This window comes from Entelurus aequoreus, linkage group LG10 (assembly GCF_033978785.1).
Source record: "Entelurus aequoreus isolate RoL-2023_Sb linkage group LG10, RoL_Eaeq_v1.1, whole genome shotgun sequence".
NCBI classification, from domain to species: domain Eukaryota; kingdom Metazoa; phylum Chordata; class Actinopteri; order Syngnathiformes; family Syngnathidae; genus Entelurus; species Entelurus aequoreus.
Window position 1 is genome coordinate 40,944,869 of NC_084740.1, and position 22,853 is coordinate 40,967,721.

The window sequence follows — 22,853 nt, forward strand, 5'->3', positions numbered from 1 at the left end:
ATATATATATATATATATATATATATATATATATATATATATATATATATATATATATATGTATGTATGTATACAGTACATCAACACTTGAGCACCTTTTTTCAGCAAGTGTATGAAGATATTGATCCAGGAATTAGTCTGAGCCCACCAGCACAAATCAATGTGAGAAGTAATTAGGGATGGGCGATACAGTATGTCCTGAAATCTATATCCACATATTTATTGCAACTTCTTGCGATATTGATTTTTATCACCGTCAGAGGTGGGTAGAATACCCAAAAATTGTACTCAAGTAAGTGTACTTTAGAATAACATGACTCAAGTAAAAGTCAAAAGTAGTCATCCAAATAATGACTGGGGCAGGGAGGGGTAGCATCCCAAGCTGCAGCTCCCGCAAGGGAGCGCCCATATAACGCTGCGAAAAACCCTGAAGACACATAAGATCAAGATAGGCTGCCTGAGGAAACCCGTGGTGCAACGCACAGGGCCAGTACCTTGTACGGCCCTGATGAGACGGAGGAGGACCCAGGCCCGGACACTCCCCACAGTGCCTGGAACCTCCAAGCACCGGGGCAGACCGTCGGAGGGGGGATGCGTGGCGTGGAGCGCTACCTGGACACAAGTCGAGGGACTGATCACCCTCGGCTGGGTTGCCCGGGAGAGGGTGTTTGATTAAGACCCGAAACACCCTATGACCCCGGGAGAATCACTGATGATGTGTCCAGGTTGCACCGTAAGGTGTATTTATGAAACCGACTTTAGTTTGAGTAAGTATTCTGTGAAGGAAACAAACTACTCAAGTATTGAGTAACGTCTGATTTATTTAGTCCTTATTTTTTAATGATTCTTGGACTAAATCTAAAAATCATACACAATTTGTTGCAGCATGTTTTCTTTAGTTAGAAATGGAATCCTTGTCATTTGTGTGAACAATTCTACTGACACACATGACAGCACATGATATAAATGTTGTTTTTATTAGTTTGAACGTAATCATTGAAGAGTTTTTTGCTGCCTTGTCTGACGTCATGCCACTTTTTTCAGTCACTACGTTTATATGCACTAAATTAGTCTGATTTGTCAAATAATTCAGTATCTTTTATTTTCACAGCTGCATGTGGAGTTCTAGTTTCCATGTTGAATCTTGACTGTTGGCCACGTGCGGTGTGCCTCTCGTACACTAGGGGGCGATTGTGCTCATTTCAGCTTGTTTAGCTAAGCGGAAATGTAAATATAGTAGAAGGAGAGAATGTTACATGCTAATAAATTGCTTACCGACCTCGAAGCTATTTTATTTGGTACATGATGTAATGATAAGTGTGACCAGGAGATGGCAGTCCAACATAAGAGATATGTGTAGACTGCAATATGATGGCAATATGATTCAAGTAAACAACACCAACATTTTATATGTTCCATTGAAAATATAAAACATTACACACGGCGCTCAAAAATCCATCAAAATGTTTTAGTAGGACTTTGGTAAGCTATGAAGCCGCACCGCTTGATGGATTGTCGGTGCATTAAACATAGGAGTATTATTACGGTGTGTGTATAAGGTAAGACATACACTATCAGTGTTTCCCATAAACTGCCAAGATACCTGTGGCGGTGGGGGCGTGGCTATGGGCGTGGTCACCATGACATTATCGAGTAATTTGCATAATTTACTACAATGATATGATTTTCTCTAAAAAGGCTAAAAAAATGTATACTTACTAATTAATAATAACAGTTTTGTTTTAAACGTCCATCCATCCATCCATTTTACAATATAATTACAACACTTTATGTACATATTTATATACAGATTTGAACAATAATTTATTCACTGAAATATATTTATTAATTGTGGTTCTTACAAAAAATATATCTTATAAAATATAAAAGCTAAAATGTCTCTTAAAGCTCTGCCCCTTTAATTAGTGCATACTAAATCATTTAACTTTAGCCTACTACTACAACCATATTATTTACCAGCAACATAAAGTGAAACAGAGGCAGAGGTGTCCTGCCACAGTCAGTAACAAATAAACAGAAAACAGTAGTGGTCAAATACAAATAAGGCAACAAGAGAAGTATCCTACACTTCTCTTTTGTAAAGTAAATCTGAACAGCCTATATGGGCATCTACATCGACTATATGATTTGCCTGAGAAGCTGGACAGGACAAAAAAAAAAAAAAAAAATTGTGGCGGACGTAATTCTTTCGTGGCGGGCCGCCACAAATAAATGAATGTGTGGGAAACACTGACTATATTGCCAAAAGTATTTGGCCACCCATTCAAATGATCAGAATCAGTAGTTGGGCTTGGCCCCTTAGTTCCAGTGAAAGGAACTTTGAATCCTCCAGAATACCAAAACATGTTGGGACAATTCCATGCTCCCAAACCTTGTGGGAACACTTTGGAGCGGGCCCCTTCCTCTTCCAACATGACTGTGCACCAGTGCACAAAGCAAATGTTGAATAATATATGACTAAAATGGTCACATGAAGAAACACACTAGTTTTATTCTAGACTGGCAGGCAAGCTCGCCTATGGGTACCACAAAAGTAGCGGTAAAGTAAGCAGTCTTGCTCCTTCTCTACTGTCTTTAAGAGTAACAGTAATTCAGTACAGTATGAGCCATGTGGAAATACAAGTTGAGTCCTACTTACTGTTGCAAAGATGTCCTGATGATTCGCCTGCAGGTGGCTCTTCAAGTTGCTTGTATTTTTACCGGAGAAAACCGAGCCACCGTTGCAAAAGTAAAATGTCTCCACTTTCTTCCAGGTGTAGACGACATATTGTAATTTGCTCAAAAAGGTTAATTATGTCTTCTTATTCATATACTTTTTCAAAATTTCTTGTAATCAGACCATATTTTGGGTATATTAGATGGATTTGTTTACCTAGGTCGGGGGTCGGCAACCCGCGGCGCTAAGCCGCCCTAGTGGCTCTCTGGAGCTTTTTCAAAAATGTATGAAAAATGATGAGGGGAAAAAAATATATTTTTTGTGTTAATATGGTTTCTGTAGGAGGACAAACATGACACTAAGCTCCCTAATTGTTATAAATCACACAGTTTGTATTAAACATGCTTCACTGATTCGAGTATTTGGCGAGCGCCGTTTTGTCCTACTAATTTCGGCGGTCCTTGAACTCACCGTAGTTTGTTTACATGTATAACTTTCTCCGACTTTCTAGGACGTGTTTTATGCCACTTCTTTTTCTGTCTCATTTTGTCCATCAAACTTTTAACGTTGTGCATGAATGCACAAAGGTGAGGTTTTTTTTATGTTATTGACTTGTGTGGAGTGCTAATCAAACATATTTGGTCACTTTCAGCTAATCGATGCTAACGTGCTATTTTGGCTAGCTATATGTACATATTGCATCATTATGCCTCATTTGTAGGTATATTTGAGATCCTTCAGTTTCCTTTAAGTTAATTAAATGTATATCTCATGACACACTATCTGTATGTAATATGCCTTTTAATTTTTTGCGGCTCCAGACAGATTTGTTTTTGTATTTTTGGTCCAATATGGCTCCTTCAACATTTTGGGTTGCAGACCCCTGACCTAGGTCAATACTAATTTTTACCCAGGTAAAAATTCCATCCAATATACCATAAATACGATGTAATACTCCCGACGGTTAGTATTAACCTTTTAAATTAAAATGATCTCAGAAACAAACTTTGATAACATCACTTTGATGAACTCACGGCGGACTTACTGGTGCCAGCTCGCTAGCCTGAACGCTAACACAAAAACAACAAACATACGTCTTTCCCTGTTAAATGTTCTTTTACCTAAGTTGATACTAATTTTTACCGCGGAAAAAATGTCATCTGATATACCTAAAATATGGTCTGATTACAAGAAATTTTGAAAAATACATATTGTAATGATGTGTGTAACGATACAGTAGGGATGTTACGATATGAGAATTTCATATCACGGTTATTGTGACCAAAATTATCACAATTGTCATTACTATGCCAGTATAGAGAAATGTGCACAAAAGGCTTTTTAAACATAACTATCATAAATAGACATGCTGTCAGAAAAGCCATTATTGTGCATGTCTTATGTTTCTATATGCTTCACTGAAGTGTTTTAGTCTTAGTGTTGTATCTGTTTTAATAGCTAAACTTTTATTGATGTACTGTAAATATTGTACTGCAGCACTTTAAGATTTATTGAAATGAAAAGTGCGCAAAAAATAAACTCTATTGTAACTAGATGAGGCAATTCCTGAAAGAATTGCGTGTGAATGCTCCAATGTTGAAGTTGAACTGAAATCCTGGAATTTTTTTAGAATTGTTGAGGTAGAGCACAGAATTTCCAAACAGGATGAATATTTTGAAGTTGGAACGGTTTGAATCAGATGAAAAATGTGGGAGTTGTGGAACTTTGAAGAATGTCCCGTTGATTTCAATGGGAATTTCCCCAAAATTTGGGAGTTTCGGGAAAAGCGGGAATAGTTTTGAAAATTGTAAAAAAAACTTGAATGGTCTGAATGTGTTGAAATGGTTGGTGTTGGAATTTTTCAAATCGGTTGAACAATGTTGAAGTAGTAACATGTTGAATTGAGAAATTGTATTATGGAATTCCGGGAAAACCGGGAATTTTTCCAGTTCAAAAAACAACTTTGTTTTTTGTTCTAATTAAGAGGAATGTTTTGACGGTGGAACGGTTGAAATACTTTGTAAAATGTGGAAGGAGTAGTCGCCAGAAAAAATGGTGGAAATAGGGCTTTGGAAAACCAGGAACTCTGGAAAACCCTGGAATAAAAAAAAAAACTTGGCAAAAAGGTAGTTTAAATTTCCAGGATGGTGGAATGTGTTGAAGGTGGAATGGTTTGAATCGGTTGAAAAATGTGGAAATGGTGGAAGTTTGAAAAACGGCCAATTCATTTTGAAAGGGAAAAATGTCCCGGAAAACCTGGAATTCTGGGAAATCTGGGAATTTTTGGAATTTGTCAAAGGAATGTCCGCTATACCCGAATAGGCTGTTTGAAGTTGGAACAGTTTAAATCGGATGAAAAATGTGGAAGGTAGAGCTTTGGAGCGTTCACACAATTATGTTTCACTTTTGAGGAGCGTTGTGTTTGTCCTACACTGTTCAGCGGTACTTGAACGCACCATAAAAAGACCTCTCTTAGGAGGAAAGAGCGATCATCATAATTGCGTGCTAAGAGAACACAGCTTGTAGGTTCAATGTGCACACATGAATAGCTTAGTTGCTCACACAGTAATGTGTTTATATACAAGTTTAGATTGGGGTATGTTGCTTCTTAACAGGGAAAGACGTATGTCTCTTGTTTTTGTGTTAGCCTTTAAGCTAGCGAGCTGGCACCAGTAAGTCTGCAGTGAGTTCATCAAAGTGATGTTATCAAACTCCGTTTCTGAGATCATTTTAATTTAAAAGGTTAATACTAACCGTCGGGAGTTTTGCCGCCGCCGCCGCCGTCATCATTATTATTGCCGTTTTTATCGTGACATCCCCACAAAATAGTCTTCTTTCCCGGTGAAACATTCAAACACTGTGTCTCAGCAGTCGTGGCTCTGATTGGTTACCCGCCGCCAGGCTCCGTTTGATTGGTGCAATGGAGTCTGACGTCACGAAAGCTTACGTTGAAACAAAGTCACGTGACAGTGCTTCATAATATGTCAGCAGAAGAAAAAGAAAGTCTCTTAGAAAACAAAAATAAATTAAAGCTGCAAGCAGCGTTGGTCGGGCCCGCTTATTTGGCAGGTGCTAGTTGTTGAAGGATGTCAATCTATGAAATATAAGTCTAAGTGAGACCTACATAGAGGTATTTGTTTCATGTCTCTAAGACGTTCCTACCGGAAGTTACAAGCAGTTTTGTCTGTGTTTTCCTCCGAGGAGCAGTTTTGTCTGTGTTTTATTCCTAGGGGGCGATAGAGCGCAATTCTGAGTTTTGGGGTTCTGTTTTTTTATTAAATCGCAATTTCCGCCAGTCCTGATGTGTGTAAAAAGTTTGGTGAGTTTTGAAGTATTTTAAGGGGGTCAAATTACAGCTCAAACAGGCAAAAATGAGTGTTTTTATGAAACTTTTGTTTTGAAGGAGTGATTGCCAACTTCCTGTTGATTTTTGCTGAGGGATGTCAGTGCATGAAATCTAGCTCTAAGTCAGACCTACATAGAGGTTTTCGTTGCATGTCTCTACGATATTCGTACTGGGAGTTAGAGGAAGTTGTGTCTGTGTTTTTTTCCTAGGGGGCGCTAGAGCGCAATTTTGCATTTTGGGGTTCGGTTTTTTATTAGATCGCAATTTCCGCCAGTCCTGATGTGTGTAAAAAGTTTGGTGAGTTTTGAAGTATTTTGAGGGGGTCAAATTACAGCTCAAAAAGGCAAAAATGAGTGTTTTTATGAAACTTTTCTTTTGAAGGGGTGATTGCCAACTTCCTGTTGATTTTTCCTGAAGGATGTCAGTGCATGAAATCTAGCTCTAAGTCAGACCTACATAGAGGTTTTTGTTGCATGTCTCTACGATATTCGTACTGGGAGTTAGAGGAAGTTGTGTCTGTGTGTTTTTTCCTAGGGGGCGCTAGAGCGCAATTTTGAGTTTTGGGGTTCTGTTTTTTTATTAGACCACAATTTCTGCCAGTCCTGATGTGTGTAAAAATTTTGGTGAGTTTTGAAGTATTTTAAGGGGGTCAAATTACAGCTCAAAGAGGCAAAAATGAGTGTTTTTATGAAACTTTCATTTTGAAGGGGTGATTGCCAACTTCCTGTTGATTTTTCCTGAAGGATGTCAGTGCATGAAATCTAGCTCTAAGTCAGACCTACATAGAGGTTTGTGTTTCATGTCTCTACGATATTCGTACTGGGAGTTAGAGGAAGTTGTGTCTGTGTTTTTTTCCTAGGGGGCGCTAGAGCGCAATTTTGAGTTTTGGGGTTCGGTTTTTTATTAGATCGCAATTTCCGCCAGTCCTGATGTGTGTAAAAAGTTTGGTGAGTTTTGAAGTATTTTAAGGGGGTCAAATTACAGCTCAAAGAGGCAAAAATTAGAATTGTTATGAAACTTTTGTTTTGAAGGGATGATTGCCAACTTCCTGTTGATTTTTCCTGAAGGATGTCAGTGCATGAAATCTAGCTCTAAGTCAGACCTACATGGAGGTTTTTGTTGCATGTCTCTACAATATTCATACTGGGAGTTAGAGGAAGTTGTGTCTGTGTTTTTTTCCTAGGGGGCGCGAGAGCGCAATTTTGAGTTTTGGGGTTCGGTTTTTTATTATATCGCAATTTCCACCAGTCCTGATGTGTGTAAAAAGTTTGGTGAGTTTTGAAGTATTTTAAGGGGGTCAAATTACAGCTCAAAGAGGCAAAAATGAGTGTTTTTATGAAACTTTTGTTTTGAAGAGGTGATTGCCAACTTCCTGTTGATTTTTCCTGAAGGATGTCAGTGCATGAAATCTAGCTCTAAGTCAGACCTACATAGAGGTTTTTGTTGCATGTCTCTACGATATTCGTACTGGGAGTTAGAGGAAGTTGTGTCTGTGTTTTTTTCCTAGGGGGCGCTGGAGCGCAATTTTGAGTTTTGGGGTTCGGTTTTTTATTACATCGCAATTTCTGCCAGTCCTGATGTGTGTAAAAAGTTTGGTGAGTTTTGAAGTATTTTAAGGGGGTCAAATTACAGCTCCAAGAGGCAAAAATGAGTGTTTTTATGAAACTTTTGTTTTGAAGGAGTGATTGCCAACTTCTTGTTGATTTTTCCTGAAGGATGTCAGTGCATGAAATCTAGCTCTAAGTCAGACCTACATAGAGGTTTTTGTTGCATGTCTCTACGATATTCGTACTGGGAGTTAGAGGAAGTTGTGTCTGTGTTTTTTTCCTAGGGGGCGCGAGAGCGCAATTTTGAGTTTTGGGGTTCGGTTTTTTTATTAGATCGCAATTTCCACCAGTCCTGATGTGTGTAAAAAGTTTGGTGAGTTTTGAAGTATTTTAAGGGGGTCAAATTACAGCTCAAAGAGGCAAAAATTAGAATTGTTATGAAACTTTTGTTTTGAAGGGATGATTGCCAACTTCCTGTTGATTTTTCCTGAAGGATGTCAGTGCATGAAATCTAGCTCTAAGTCAGACCTACATAGAGGTTTTTGTTGCATGTCTCTACAATATTCATACTGGGAGTTAGAGGAAGTTGTGTCTGTGTTTTTTTCCTAGGGGGCGCGAGAGCGCAATTTTGAGTTTTGGGGTTCGGTTTTTTTATTAGATCGCAATTTCCACCAGTCCTGATGTGTGTAAAAAGTTTGGTGAGTTTTGAAGTATTTTAAGGGGGTCAAATTACAGCTCAAAGAGGCAAAAATGAGTGTTTTTATGAAACTTTTGTTTTGAAGAGGTGATTGCCAACTTCCTGTTGATTTTTCCTGAAGGATGTCAGTGCATGAAATCTAGCTCTAAGTCAGACCTACATAGAGGTTTTTGTTGCATGTCTCTACGATATTCGTACTGGGAGTTAGAGGAAGTTGTGTCTGTGTTTTTTTCCTAGGGGGCGCTGGAGCGCAATTTTGAGTTTTGGGGTTCGGTTTTTTATTACATCGCAATTTCTGCCAGTCCTGATGTGTGTAAAAAGTTTGGTGAGTTTTGAAGTATTTTAAGGGGGTCAAATTACAGCTCCAAGAGGCAAAAATGAGTGTTTTTATGAAACTTTTGTTTTGAAGGGGTGATTGCCAACTTCTTGTTGATTTTTCCTGAAGGATGTCAGTGCATGAAATCTAGCTCTAAGTCAGACCTACATAGAGGTTTTTGTTGCATGTCTTTACGATATTCGTACTGGGAGTTAGAGGAATTTGTCTGTGTTTTTTTCCTAGGGGGCGCTAGAGCGCAATTTTGAGTTTTGGGGTTCGGTTTTTTGATTAGATCGCAATTTCCGCCAGTCCTGATGTGTGTAAAAAGTTTGGTGAGTTTTGAAGTATTTTAAGGGGGTCAAATTACAACTCAAAGAGGCAAAAATGAGTATTTTTATGAAACTTTTGTTTTGAAGGGTTGATTGCCAACTTCCTGTTGATTTTTCCTGAAGGATGTCAGTTCATGAAATCTAGATCTAAGTCAGACCTACATAGAGGTTTTTGTTGCATGTCTCTACGATATTCGTACTGGGAGTTAGAGGAAGTTGTGTCTGTGTTTTTTTCCTAGGGGGCGCTAGAGCGCAATTTTGAGTTTTGGGGTTCGGTTTTTTTTTTTTATTAGATCGCAATTTCCGCCAGAGCGCAATTTTGATTTTTGGAGTTTGGTTTTTCCACTAAAGAGTTTTGTTCGCGTTTTTTGATGTGTGTGTGTAAAATTTGGTGAGTTTTGAAGCATGTTAAGGGGGGCAAAGTAGTGCGCAAAGCTGCGGAAGAATAATAAGAAAGAAAGAAAGAATAATAATAATAAAACCTTACAAATTCAATAAGTCCTTTCGTCCCATTGCAAAAGGATTCCCTTTGGGATTCCTTTGACAATGGGCGGTGCGGGCCCTAATTAGACAAAATGTATCAATCGAAAGCAGAAGGAGCCTTTGTAAGATCTAGAAAACAATGGCTGGAGGAAGGTGAACACAATTATGCGTATTTCTTTCGTTTAGAAAAATCGCAGGCTCAAAACCACACCATTGATCAACTGAAAATAAACGATTTGATTTGCAACGATGCAAAACAGATTGCAAATTATTGTTCTCAATTTTACAAAAAATGATACAATAGTCAATACTGTGAAAGTGATGCTATTTCGTTTATGGATGTCTTAAAGGCCTACTGAAATGACATTTTTTTTATTTAAACGGGGATAGCAGATCCATTCTATGTGTCATACTTGATCATTTTGCGATATTGCCATATTTTTGCTGAAAGGATTTAGTATAGAACAACGTTGATAAAGTTCGCAACTCTTGGTCTCTGATAAAAAAAAAACTTGCCCCTACCGGAAGTAGCGTGACGTTGTCAGTTGTTCACTTCCTTATATTTTCCTATTGTTTTCAACGCAGCTAGAGCTATTCGGACCGAGAAAGCGACGATTACCCCATTAATTTGAGCGAGGATGAATGATTCGTGGATGAGGAACGTTAGAGTGACGGACTAGAATGCAGTGAAATACATATCTTTTTTCGCTCTGACCGTAACTTAGGTACAAGCTGGCTCATTGGATTCCACACTTTCTCCTTTTTCTATTGTGGATCACGGATTTGTATTTTAAACCACCTCGGATACTATATCCTCTTGAAAATGAGAGTCGAGAACGCAAAATGGACATTCACAGTGACTTTTATCTCCACGACAATACATTGACGAAGCTCTTTAGCATGAGCTAACGTGATAGCATCTGTCTCAAATGCAGATAGAAACAAAATAAATAAATCCCTGACTGGAAGGATAGACAGAAGATCAACAATACTATCAAACCATGGACATGTAACTACACGGTTAATAATTCTCAGCCTGGCAAAGCTTAACAATGCTGTTGCTAACGACACTAAGGCTAACTTAGCAACTTAGCAACCGGACCTCACAGAGCTATGATAAAAACATTAGCGCTCCACCTACGCCAGCCAGCCCTCATCTTTTTATGTTAAAGAGGTTCATTTAGCCTACTAATGTGTATTTATAAATAGTTGATTGACACCTCTGAGGAAGGCTGCAGAAGCAAGATAGCCGAAACTTGTCAGGTACAAAACTTTACCTTACTAGCCTATATAAATCAACTATTTATAAATACAGCCCTCATCTGCTCATCAACACCCGTGCTCACCTGCGTTCCAGCGATCGACGGCACGACGAAGGACTTCACCCCAACACATATGTGGTTGGCGGCTAGCATCGGTTGGCGCATCTGCTATCCAAGTAAGTCCTTCTTGTTGTGTTGCTACAGCCAGCCGCTAATACACCGATCCCACCTACAACTTTCTTCTTTGTAATCTCCATTGTTCATTAAACAAATTGCAAAAGATTCACCAACACAGATGTCCAGAATACTGTGGAATTATGAAATGAAAACAGAGCTTTTTTGTATTGTATTCAATGGGGAAGGCATACCTCTGTTCCCCTGGCTACGTCACGCGCATACGTCATCCTCCAAAGGCTTTTTCAACCGGAAGTTTAGCGGGAAATTTAAAATTGCACTTTATAAGTTAACCCGGCCGTATTGGCATGTGTTGCAATGTTAAGATTTCATCATTGATAGATAAACTATCAGACTGCGTGGTCGGTAGTAGTGGCTTTCAGTAGGCCTTTAACTGAAACTAAGTCAATTAGCACGGCTGACCAGGGATTCTGTGACCGTCCAATCTGTCTCAAAGGAAGTAGTGGAATCAATTAATAGTTTAAAAAATAACAAATCTCCTGGAGTGGATGGTATTACATCTGAATTCTATAAAATATGTTCAAAAGAGCTAGCTCCTTTCTTACTAGAAGTGTTTTGTGAAAGTATTGATACAGGTGCCCTTCCTCCAACTTTAACACAAGGCCTCATTACCCTTATACCCAAACCAAACAAAGATTTACTAATTATTGATAATTGGCGTCCAATCAGCCTTCTAAACAACGACTATAAGATTGTAGCTATTATTTTTGCTAAACGTTTAAAATTGGTTCTGGATGACATAATTGATGAGACACAGTCAGGGTTTATGAGAGGGAGACACATATCGAATAATATCAGGCTTGTACTTGACATACTGGATTACCCAGAGGTCATTAATGATGAAGGCTTCCTTCTTTTCCTGGACTTCTACAAAGCTTTTGACTCCATCGAACATGAATTTATCTTCCGGACACTTGACAAATTTGGCTTTGGCAATTTTTTCCGCAAAACAATCAAGACTTTGTACTGCAATGGCAATAGTTCGATAAAGCTCAAATCTGGTACATCTCCAAGATTCAAATTAAAACGTGGGATACGGCAAGGTTGTCCTGTTTCTCCATATTTATTTTTGTTAGCCACCCAATTGTTATCACTTCCTTTAAAAAGTAGTCATTTAAAGGGGATCTCTATATTAGACAGAGAAATAACTATCAGCCAACTGGCTGACCACACAACACTCTTTTTGAAGGACTCTTCTCAAATTCCTCTTGCCTTGGATGTGAGTCATGTTTTTTCCTTGGCTTCTGGGGCCATGTTCATCAAGCGTCTTAAGTGCCATTTTACACTTAAAGGCCTACTGAAATGATTTTTTTTTATTTAAACGGGAATAGCAGATCCATTCTATGTGTCATACTTGATCATTTCGCGATATTGCCATATTTTTGCTGAAAGGATTTAGTAGAGAAAATCGACGATGAAGTTCGCAACTTTTGCTCGCTGATAAAAAAAAGCCTTGCCTGTACCGGAAGTAGCGTGACGTCACAGGAGCTAGTATTCCTCACAATTCCCCATTGTTTACAATGGAGCGAGAGAGATTCGGACCGAGAAAGTGATGATTGCCCCATTAATTTGAGCGAGGATGAAAGATTCGTAGATGAGGAACGTTACAGTGAAGGACTTGAGAGACAGTGATGGACGTATCTTTTTTCGCTCTGACCGTAACTTAGGTACAAGCTGGCTCATTGGATTCCACACTCTCCTTTTTTTATTGTGGATCACGGATTTGTATTTTAAACCACCTCGGATACTATATCCTCTTGAAAATGAGAGTCGAGAACGCGAAATGGACATTCACAGTGACTTTTATCTCCACGACAATACATCGGCGAAATGCTTTAGCTACGAGCTAACGCGATAGCATCGTGCTTTAACTGCATATAGAAACAAAAAAATAAACCCCTGACTGGAAGGATAGATAGAAAATCAACAATACCCTTAAACCGTGGACATGTAAATACACGGTTAATGCTTTCCAGGCTGGCGAAGGTTAACAATGCTGTGCTAACGACGCCATTGAAGCTAACTTAGCAACTTAGCAACGGGACCTCACAGATCTATGCTAAAAACATTAGCTCTCCACCTACGCCAGCCAGCCCTCATCTACTCATCAACACCCGTGCTCACCTGCGTTCCAGCGATCGGCAGAAGGACGAAGGACTTCACCCGATGCGTTTGGCGGCCCGGAGACGTAGGAAGTCAACGCGGCTAGCGCGGCTAGCGCGGCTGGCGCGGCTGGCGCGGCTGGCGCGGCTAGCGCTCCAACAAAGTGTTGCTGTAGTCCGCTGCTAATACACCGATCCCACCTACAACTGTCTTCTTTGCAGCCTTCATTGTTCATTAAACAAATTGCAAAAGATGTCCAGAATACTGTGGAATTATGAAATGAAAACAGAGCTTTTTGTATAGGATTCTACGGGGTACCATAACTTCCGTTACTCTGACTTCGTCACGCGCATACGTCATCATACCGCGACGTTTCAGCCGGATATTTCCCGGGAAGTTTTAAATGTCACTTTATAAGTTAACCCGGCCGTATTGGCATGTGTTGCAATGTTAAGATTTCATCATTGATATATAAACTATCAGACTGGGTGGTCGGTAGTAGTGGGTTTCAGTAGGCCTTTAAGTCCTGAAAATTTGCGAAATTTAGTCCTACTCTCAAACTTAAGAATAAAAGCTATTTATCAACTTTCTTAAGTCTAAGAATCACTCCTACTCTCCACGATATTTAAGAGACCTTCAGAGGAGTCCTAAGTGGTTAGGAGTTGCCAGCGGGGGATGGCACTGAGGCGAGAGAGATGTGCGCAAACGTTCAGGGAGCGGAACGATGTCCTGTCTTTGTTTTTAATGACGAGCAGCTGATCAAACGGTATCGTTTAGACAGAGCGGGTATTATTTTTGTCACAGATTTAATAATTTTCCATTCCATGTTGATTTCTGCATGTGGCTGCAGTGGGCTAGTACAGTGGTCCCAAACCTTTTTGTAGCTGGGGACCGGTCAACGCTTGAAAATTTGTCCCACGGACCGGGGGGACGGGACTTTTATTTTTTTATTTCATTTTTTCATAAAGAAATACAATCATGTGTGCTTACGGACTGTATCCCTGAAGACTGTATTGATCTATATTGATATATAATGTATATATTGTGTTTTTTATGTTGATTTAATTTTAAAAAAAATATATATATATTTTTTTTTTTTTTTTTTTTTTTTTTTTTTTTTAAATTTCCTGCGCGGCCCGGTACCAATCGGTTCGTGGACCGGTACCGGGTCGCAGCCCGGTGGTTGAGGACCACTGGGCTAGTATATATAGAGCCACCCACACCAGTTTCAAATTAGTTGCCTAATTAATGAATTGGAAAGAAAATGTTATGAGAGTAGCGTATGTGTGTGTGTGGCCCTTTAATAGGTGACAGCATGTGAGGTGAGTGACGTCAGTGAATACAATAATCACTTATTTTTCTGTTTGATACTTTACGTACGTTTTGGGTGATATTCAAAAAAAGTGGGTATGGATCCAATACCAATATTGCTCAAAACAATATTCATACTTAAAATTTTCAGGATGATTACAGTTTTTATCTCACCTGTAAAAACACATTAAATGTTGAAATTGTTTACGAAATATTTATTAGTCAATAATGTAAAAAACTACTATAACCTTGTATTTCCCGAGTTTTTTATAATAATAAAAAAAGATTGTGTGACAAAAAAACCCCAACAGTTAGCTGTGCTTTATTTGTCCTTGTTCTCCAGTGATAATGTTACTTTTTAGGAACGTGCAGTGGAACCTCAATTTACGAACACTTTTATTCGCGTAATTCTCAGTTTACAAACTTTTTTGATCGCGTCATGTGTTTGTTTTTTGGACTCTTTTTAGTTCCTGGTTGCACTTCCTTGTTTGGTCACGCACCTGTTTCACGTTTGGAGTCACGCACCTGTTTTCACTGATCACGTCACTATTTAAATCTGTCTGTTTCTGTTGTTCGTCCTGGCGTCCTCACACTATTTCATCACTCTGCTCCATGTCTTGTCACAGTTCTTTACCAAGTAAGTTTTGTTCATTTATGCCACAGTTAGTGTTTTTGTTTTATTGTTCATAGTTTTTGTGCCCACGTGCATGTCTTTTGTTTCATAGTCAAGTTTGTATTTCCGCCTTTGTGCGCGCCTTTTGTTTGCTTCCTTTTTTTGTAGTTTATTAGTGTTAAACAATAAATAATGTATTCAAACTCACGTCTGGCTCGCGCCAACTTTCCGTTGCCTTCTGGAGAAACAAAACCCAAGAACCCAGTCATGACAATTGAACCCTATGGGTTAGGAATGGGATGGCACTTCAAGTTCATATGTGAGTCAAGGCAGGTGGCCAAATACTTTTGGCAATATAGTGTATATACATACATATATACACATACTGTACATATGTGTGTGTGTGTGTGCATATATATATATATATATATATATATATATATATATATATATATATATATATATATATATATATATATATATATATATATATATATATATATATATGTATGTATGTATATGTATGTATGTATGTATGTATGTATGTATGTATATGTATGTATGTATATATATATATGTATGTATGTATGTATGTATATATATATATGTATATGTATATATATATATATATATATGTATGTATGTATGTATGTATGTATGTATATGCACATGTATATGCACACATATGTATATAGGCTATATATATGTGTGTATGTCAGGGGTGTCCAAAGTGTGGCCCAGGGGCCATTTGCGGCCCGCAGCTAATTGTTTACCGGCCCGCCACACATTCTGCAAAAATTGCAAAATTAATATCGCAAAAATTTAAAAAAAACATTTTAAAAAAGTGGAATGAGGTGAAATCTAACAATAAAAAGTTGCAATGTTGACACAAAGCTGCCATGCAGGCTGTTTTTTTTTCTTTTGTCTTAGTTTATTTTTCTTTTTTTTGCCATTGCTAAAAAAAAAAAAAAAGACTAAAAATCTATGTTATAATGAATTATTACTTAAAAAATATCACTTTAAAATGTTTTATGTGGAAAAAATATTGCATATATTGTGTGGTTGCCATAAAAAAACATCAAAGTTTTATTTGACAAAAGAGCATAATACAAACAAAATAATAGTTCAAACGTAAAACCGACAGATATATCTGAAGTTGATATCGTAATTTAAGTGTTAAAAGTAAAAAAAACCCTAATAAAAATGTATCACTTTATGAGTGGGGGACCTTTTGCATCCCAAATATATTTGGTAGGATTTTATTTAACGTTTCACTGTGATTACTCAAAAATATTAAATAATTAAAATTAAAGTACCAATGATTGTCACACACACACACTAGGTGTGGTGAAATTTGTCCTCTGCATTTGACCCATCCCCTTGTTCACCCCCTGGGAGGTGAGGGGAGCAGTGGGCAGCAGCGGTGCTGCGCCCGGGAATCATTTTTGTTGATTTAACCCCCAATTCCAACCCTTGATGCTGAGTGCCAAGCAGGGAGGTAATGGGTCTCATTTTTATAGTCTTTGGTATGACTCGGCCGGGGTTTGAACTCACAACCTACCGATCTCAGGGCGGACACTCTAACCACTAGGCCACTGAGTAGGTGTCCTGCATTATTGATCTTTTAGGGCTCTAATTACTGAATACTGCATATTTCAGTTTTACTATAAAAAACAAAGTTGTCTTTGACAGAAAAGGCATAAAACTTTTTATTTTTTATTTTTTTATTTTTATTTTTAATTTTTAAATTTTTTAATTTATTTTTTAAACTTTATATCAACCTCAAGTTGATATAAATATTTACTGTAAGAGTTAAATAAAAAATAATAATAATTTGACTTATTTTTAACAGTTTAATGACTGAGACCCTTTATGGTCCCCGGGAGCCCTAAAGGTTAAAAAAAAAAAAATCCATATATTTTGTTAAGGTTTGAAAATGAAAAATATCAAAATGGCCCCCGCATGCTTAAATTTTTCCGTGTGCGGCCCTCAGTGGAAAAATTTGGACACCCCTGGTGTATGTATAGTAAAAACAGTTACTTTGCATGCAGTTGGCTTTGGGCCCCCTGGCCAATTTCCTTTAGCCCAGTGTTTTTCAACCACTGTGCCGCGGCACACTAGTGTGCCGTGGGATACAGTCTGGTGTGCCGTGAAAATATTTCATGCAAACCAGTAAATATAGTCTGAAAATGATGTGTTGGTGAGTGTTGGTGCTGTCTACACAGCAAAAAGTCAGTGTTCAAAAACAAGAAAAAAATAAATAAAATTAGGGGTATTTTATTTGAACTAAGCAAAATTATCTGCCAATAGAACAAGAAAATTCGGCTTGTCAAGACTTTCCAAAACAAGTCAAATTAGCTAACCTCAATGAACCCAAAAATACCTTAAAATAAGTATATTCTCACTAATAACAAGTGCACTTTTCTTGGTAGAAAAAAAAGAGACCTTTTTGCTCAATATGTTGAAAAATATTCTTCAATTAAGTAAATGCTAGTGCCATTATCTTGACATAATGATATGCGCTCGGCATCATGATTTTTTTTTCATGCTTGAAGTAAGAAATTATTACTTTAAAAAAGTAGTTTCATACTTGTGAGTGTTGATGACACAGCTTTGCAACAGTTGATATTCTAGTTTCAAGCATGTTTTACTCAATTTAGGTCATCAAATCTCAGCAACAAGCTGTAATATCTTACTGAGATCATTTAGGACCAAAACCCTTAAAACAAGTAAAACACTAACATAAAATCTGCTTAATGAGAAGACTTATCTTATCAGACAGAAAATAAGCAAATATCACCCTTATTTGAGACATTTAATCTTACTTAGATTTCAGTTTTTGCAGTGTAGAGCTCGGCAGAGTAACCGTGTAATACTCTTCCATATCAGTAGGTGGCAGCCGGTAGCTAATTGCTTTGTAGATGTCGGAAACAGCGGGAGGCAGTGTGCAGGTAAAAAAAAGGTGTCTAATGCTTAAACCAAAAATAAACAAAATGTGAGTGCCTCTAAGAAAAGGCATTGAAGCTTAGGGAAGACTATGCAGAACAAACCTGAACTGGCTACAAAGTAAACAAAAACAGAATGCTGGACGACAGCAAAGACTTACTGTGGAGCAAAGACAATGTACATCCGAAGGATAAAAACAACTGAAATATTATTGATTGCTAAAACAAAGTAGATGCTGGAAATATCGCTCAAAGGAAGACGTGAAACTGCTACAGGAAAATACCAAAAAAAAGCCACCAAAATAGGAGCGCAAGACAAGAACTAAAACACTACACACAGGAAAACAGCAAAAAACTTAAAATAAGTCATGGTGTGAAGTGACAGGTGGTGACAGTACACCTACTTTGAGACAAGAGCTATAGTGATGCATGCTTGGTTATGGTTTAAAGTCATGTCCAACAATTGCGACGACGACTCTTTGCTGTCAACTGAGTTTCGTTTTTTAATGATTTGTGCTGGTGGTGTGCCTCCGCATTTTTTCAACGCAAAAAATGTGCCTTGGCTCAAAAAAGGTTGAAAAACACTGCTTTAGCCCAATGCAGCCCCTAATTAAAAAAGTTTGGACACACCTGCAGTACTGTAATGTTTACCGTGTGTGGCGCTCATGATCACATGTTACAACAGCACTGAAATCAGGACGCAGTCAACATGTTGCTCCCCGACAAAGTTGAGTAAAAGTGTATTTTTCTCGCATCACATTGAATTGTGGACCCGGGCGAGGAGAGACGATGCAACCGCGTGCAAGGGCTGATGAAACCAAACCGGAGCGTGCTCTCACAAACCATTCCCAGATGCCTCCAGGCGACGTTTACTCCCGGCGTCTGCCATCTGCTCTTACGGCGCTGACACGCCGTGCCTGCCGCCAGACGTCTCCTGCTGCTGAACTTCTACCCGGTGGAAAAAAAACCAAAAAAAAACCCCAATCACAAATAACCTTTTGAAAAGTTGCTAATTCCCGTTAGCAATCACGTCGATGGCATTTCTTTCATCAGCCGGGGACAAACGCGGTATTTCGCTGCTAAGTGGCGGCAAAGTTGCGCGACCCCGTGAGCGCGTGTCTCCGCAAAAAAGGGTGTCACTTCAAATAAGCGATGGAGTGGGAAATGTTCCCGTGTGTCTTACGCTTTGAGCCCTGCGGCTTATAAGGCGGTGCTTTACTGTAATGTTATTAAGATTATTTCCTTTTTTATTATTTCTTGTGCTTTGTTTTTAAACGTGTCCAAAATAAACAACTACTGCAGTGGTGTCCAAAATTGGCCGGGGACGGCGTGGCCGTGCCAGCAATCTGAGGGTTCCTGGTTCGATCCCCACCTACTACCAACCTCGTCACGTCCGTTGTGTCCTTGAGCAAGACACTTCACCCTTGCTCCTGATGGGTGGTGGTTAGCGCCTTGCATGGCAGCTCCCGCCATCAGTGTGTGAATGTGTGAGTGAATGGGTGAATGTGGAAATAGTGTCAAAGCGCTTTGAGTACCTTGGAGGTAGAAAAGCGCTATATACAAGTATAAACATTTACCATTATGAATGTTACTACATGATATATATACTTACATCATGTATATATTACATGTTATTATGAATGTTACTACATGACATATATACTTACATCATGTATATATTACATGTTATTATGAATGTTACTACATGACATATATACTTACATCATGTATATATTACATGTTATTATGAATGTTACTACATGACATATATACTTACATCATGTATATACTACATGTTATTATGAATGTTACTACATGACATATATACTTACATCATGTGTATATTACATGTTATTATGAATGTTACTACATTACATATAAAATAACATGTACACATTACATGTTATTATGAATGTTATTACATGACATATATACTTACATCATGCATATATTACATGTTATTATGAATGTTACTACATTACATATATACATACATCATGTATATATTACATGTTATTATGAATGTTACTACATTACATATATACTTACATCATGTGTATATTACATGTTATTATGAATGTTACTACATTACATATATACTTACATCATGTGTATATTACATGTTATTATGAATGTTACTACATTACATATATAATAACATCATGTGTATATTACATGTTATTATGAATGTTACTACATGACATATATACTTACATCATGCATATATTACATGTTATTATGAATGTTACTACATTACATATATACTTACATCATGTGTATATTACATGATATTATGAATGTTACTACATTACATATATACTTACATCATGTATATATTACATGTTATAATGAATGTTACTACATTACATATATACTTACATCATGTGTATATTACATGTTATTATGAATGTTACTACATTACATATATACTTACATCATGTGTATATTACATGTTATTATGAATGTTACTACATTACATATATACTTACATCATGTATATATTACATGTTGTTATGAATGTTACTACATGACATATATACTTACATCATGTATATATTACATGTTGTTATGAATGTTACTACATGACATATATACTTACATCATGTATATATTACATGTTATTATGAATGTTACTACATGACATATATACTTACATCATGTATATATTACATGTTGTTATGAATGTTACTACATTACATATATACTTACATCATGTATATATTACATGTTATTATGAATGTTACTACATTACATATATAATTACATCATGTATATATTACATGTTGTTATGAATGTTACTACATTACATATATACTTACATCATGTATATATTACATGTTGTTATGAATGTTACTACATGACATATGTACTTATATCATGTATATATTACATGTTATTATGAATGTTACTACATGACATATATACTTACATCATGTGTATATTACATGTTATTATGAATGTTACTACATTACATATATAATAACATCATGTACACATTACATGTTATTATGAATGTTACTACATGACATATATACTTACATCATGCATATATTACATGTTATTATGAATGTTACTACATTACATATATACTTACATCATGTGTATATTACATGTTATTATGAATGTTACTACATTACATATATACACACATCATGTATATATTACATGTTATTATGAATGTTACTACATTACATGTATACTTACATCATGTATATATTACATGTTATTATGAATGTTACTACATTACATATATACTTACATCATGTATATATTACATGTTATTATGAATGTTACTACATTACATATATACTTACATCATGTATATATTACATGTTATTATGAATGTTACTACATGACATATATACTTACATCATGTATATATTACATGTTATCATGAATGTTACTACATGACATATATACTTACATCATGTATATATTACATGTTGTTATGAATGTTACTACATGACATATATACTTACATCATGTATATATTACATGTTATTATGAATGTTACTACATTACATATATAATAACATCATGTACACATTACATGTTATTATGAATGTTACTACATGACATATATACTTACATCATGCATATATTACATGTTATTATGAATGTTACTACATTACATATATACTTACATCATGTGTATATTACATGTTATTATGAATGTTACTACATTACATATATACACACATCATGTATATATTACATGTTATTATGAATGTTACTACATTACATATATACTTACATCATGTATATATTACATGTTATTATGAATGTTACTACATTACATATATACTTACATCATGTGTATATTACATGTTATTATGAATGTTACTACATTACATATATACTTACATCATGTATATATTACATGTTATTATGAATGTTACTACATGACATATATACTTACATCATGTATATATTACATGTTATTATGAATGTTACTACATGACATATATACTTACATCATGTATATATTACATGTTATTATGAATGTTACTACATGGCATATATACTTACATCATGTATATATTACATGTTATTATGAATGTTACTACATGACATATATACTTACATCATGTATATATTACATGTTATTATGAATGTTACTACATTACATATATACTTACATCATGTATATATTACATGTTATTATGAATGTTACTACATTACATATATACTTACATCATGTATATATTACATGTTGTTATGAATGTTACTACATGACATATTTACTTACATCATGTATATATTACATGTTGTTATGAATGTTACTACATGACATATATACTTACGTCACATATATATTACATGTTGTTAGGAATGTTACTACATTACATATATACTTGCATCATGTATATATAACAAGTTACTATGAATGTTACTACATGACATATATACTTACATCATGTATATATTACATGTTTTTATGAATGTTACTACTTTACATATATACTTACATCATGTATATATTACATGTTATTATGAATGTTACTACTTTACATATATACTTACATCATGTATATATTACATGTTATTATGAATGTTACTACATTGCATATATACTTACGTCACGTATATATTACATGTTATTAGGAATGTCACTACATTACATATATACTTGCATCATGTATATATAACAAGTTATTATGAATGTTACTACATGACATATATACTTACATCATGTATATATTACATGTTATTATGAATGTTACTACTTTACATATATACTTACATCTTGTATATATAACAAGTTATTATGAATGTTACTACATTACATATATACTTACATCATGTATATATTACATGTTATTATGAATGTTACTACACTACATATATACTTACATCATGTATATATTACATGTTATTATGAATGTTACTAAATTACATATATACTTACATCATGTATATATTACATGTTATTATGAATGTTACTACATGACATATATACTTACATCATGTATATATTACATGTTATTATGAATGTTACTACATGACATATATACTTACATCATGTATA

At 36.1% G+C, this 22,853-nt stretch overlaps 1 protein-coding gene across 4 annotated transcripts in view; it reads right to left on the reverse strand.

Moving 5' to 3' along the window:
* The window catches only part of LOC133658636 (cell adhesion molecule 2-like), a 235,152-nt gene that overhangs the window by 154,237 nt on the left and 58,062 nt on the right, over nt 1–22,853 (reverse strand). Inside the window, exon 1 of one of the 4 annotated variants that reach the window (XM_062060872.1) lies at nt 2,660–2,794. The exons of the other annotated variants lie outside the window; for them this stretch is intronic. The gene's annotated coding sequence lies outside the window, so the exon portion shown is untranslated. Of the gene's footprint in view, nt 1–2,659; nt 2,795–22,853 lie in introns of those variants that run through there. 4 annotated transcript variants of the gene reach the window in all.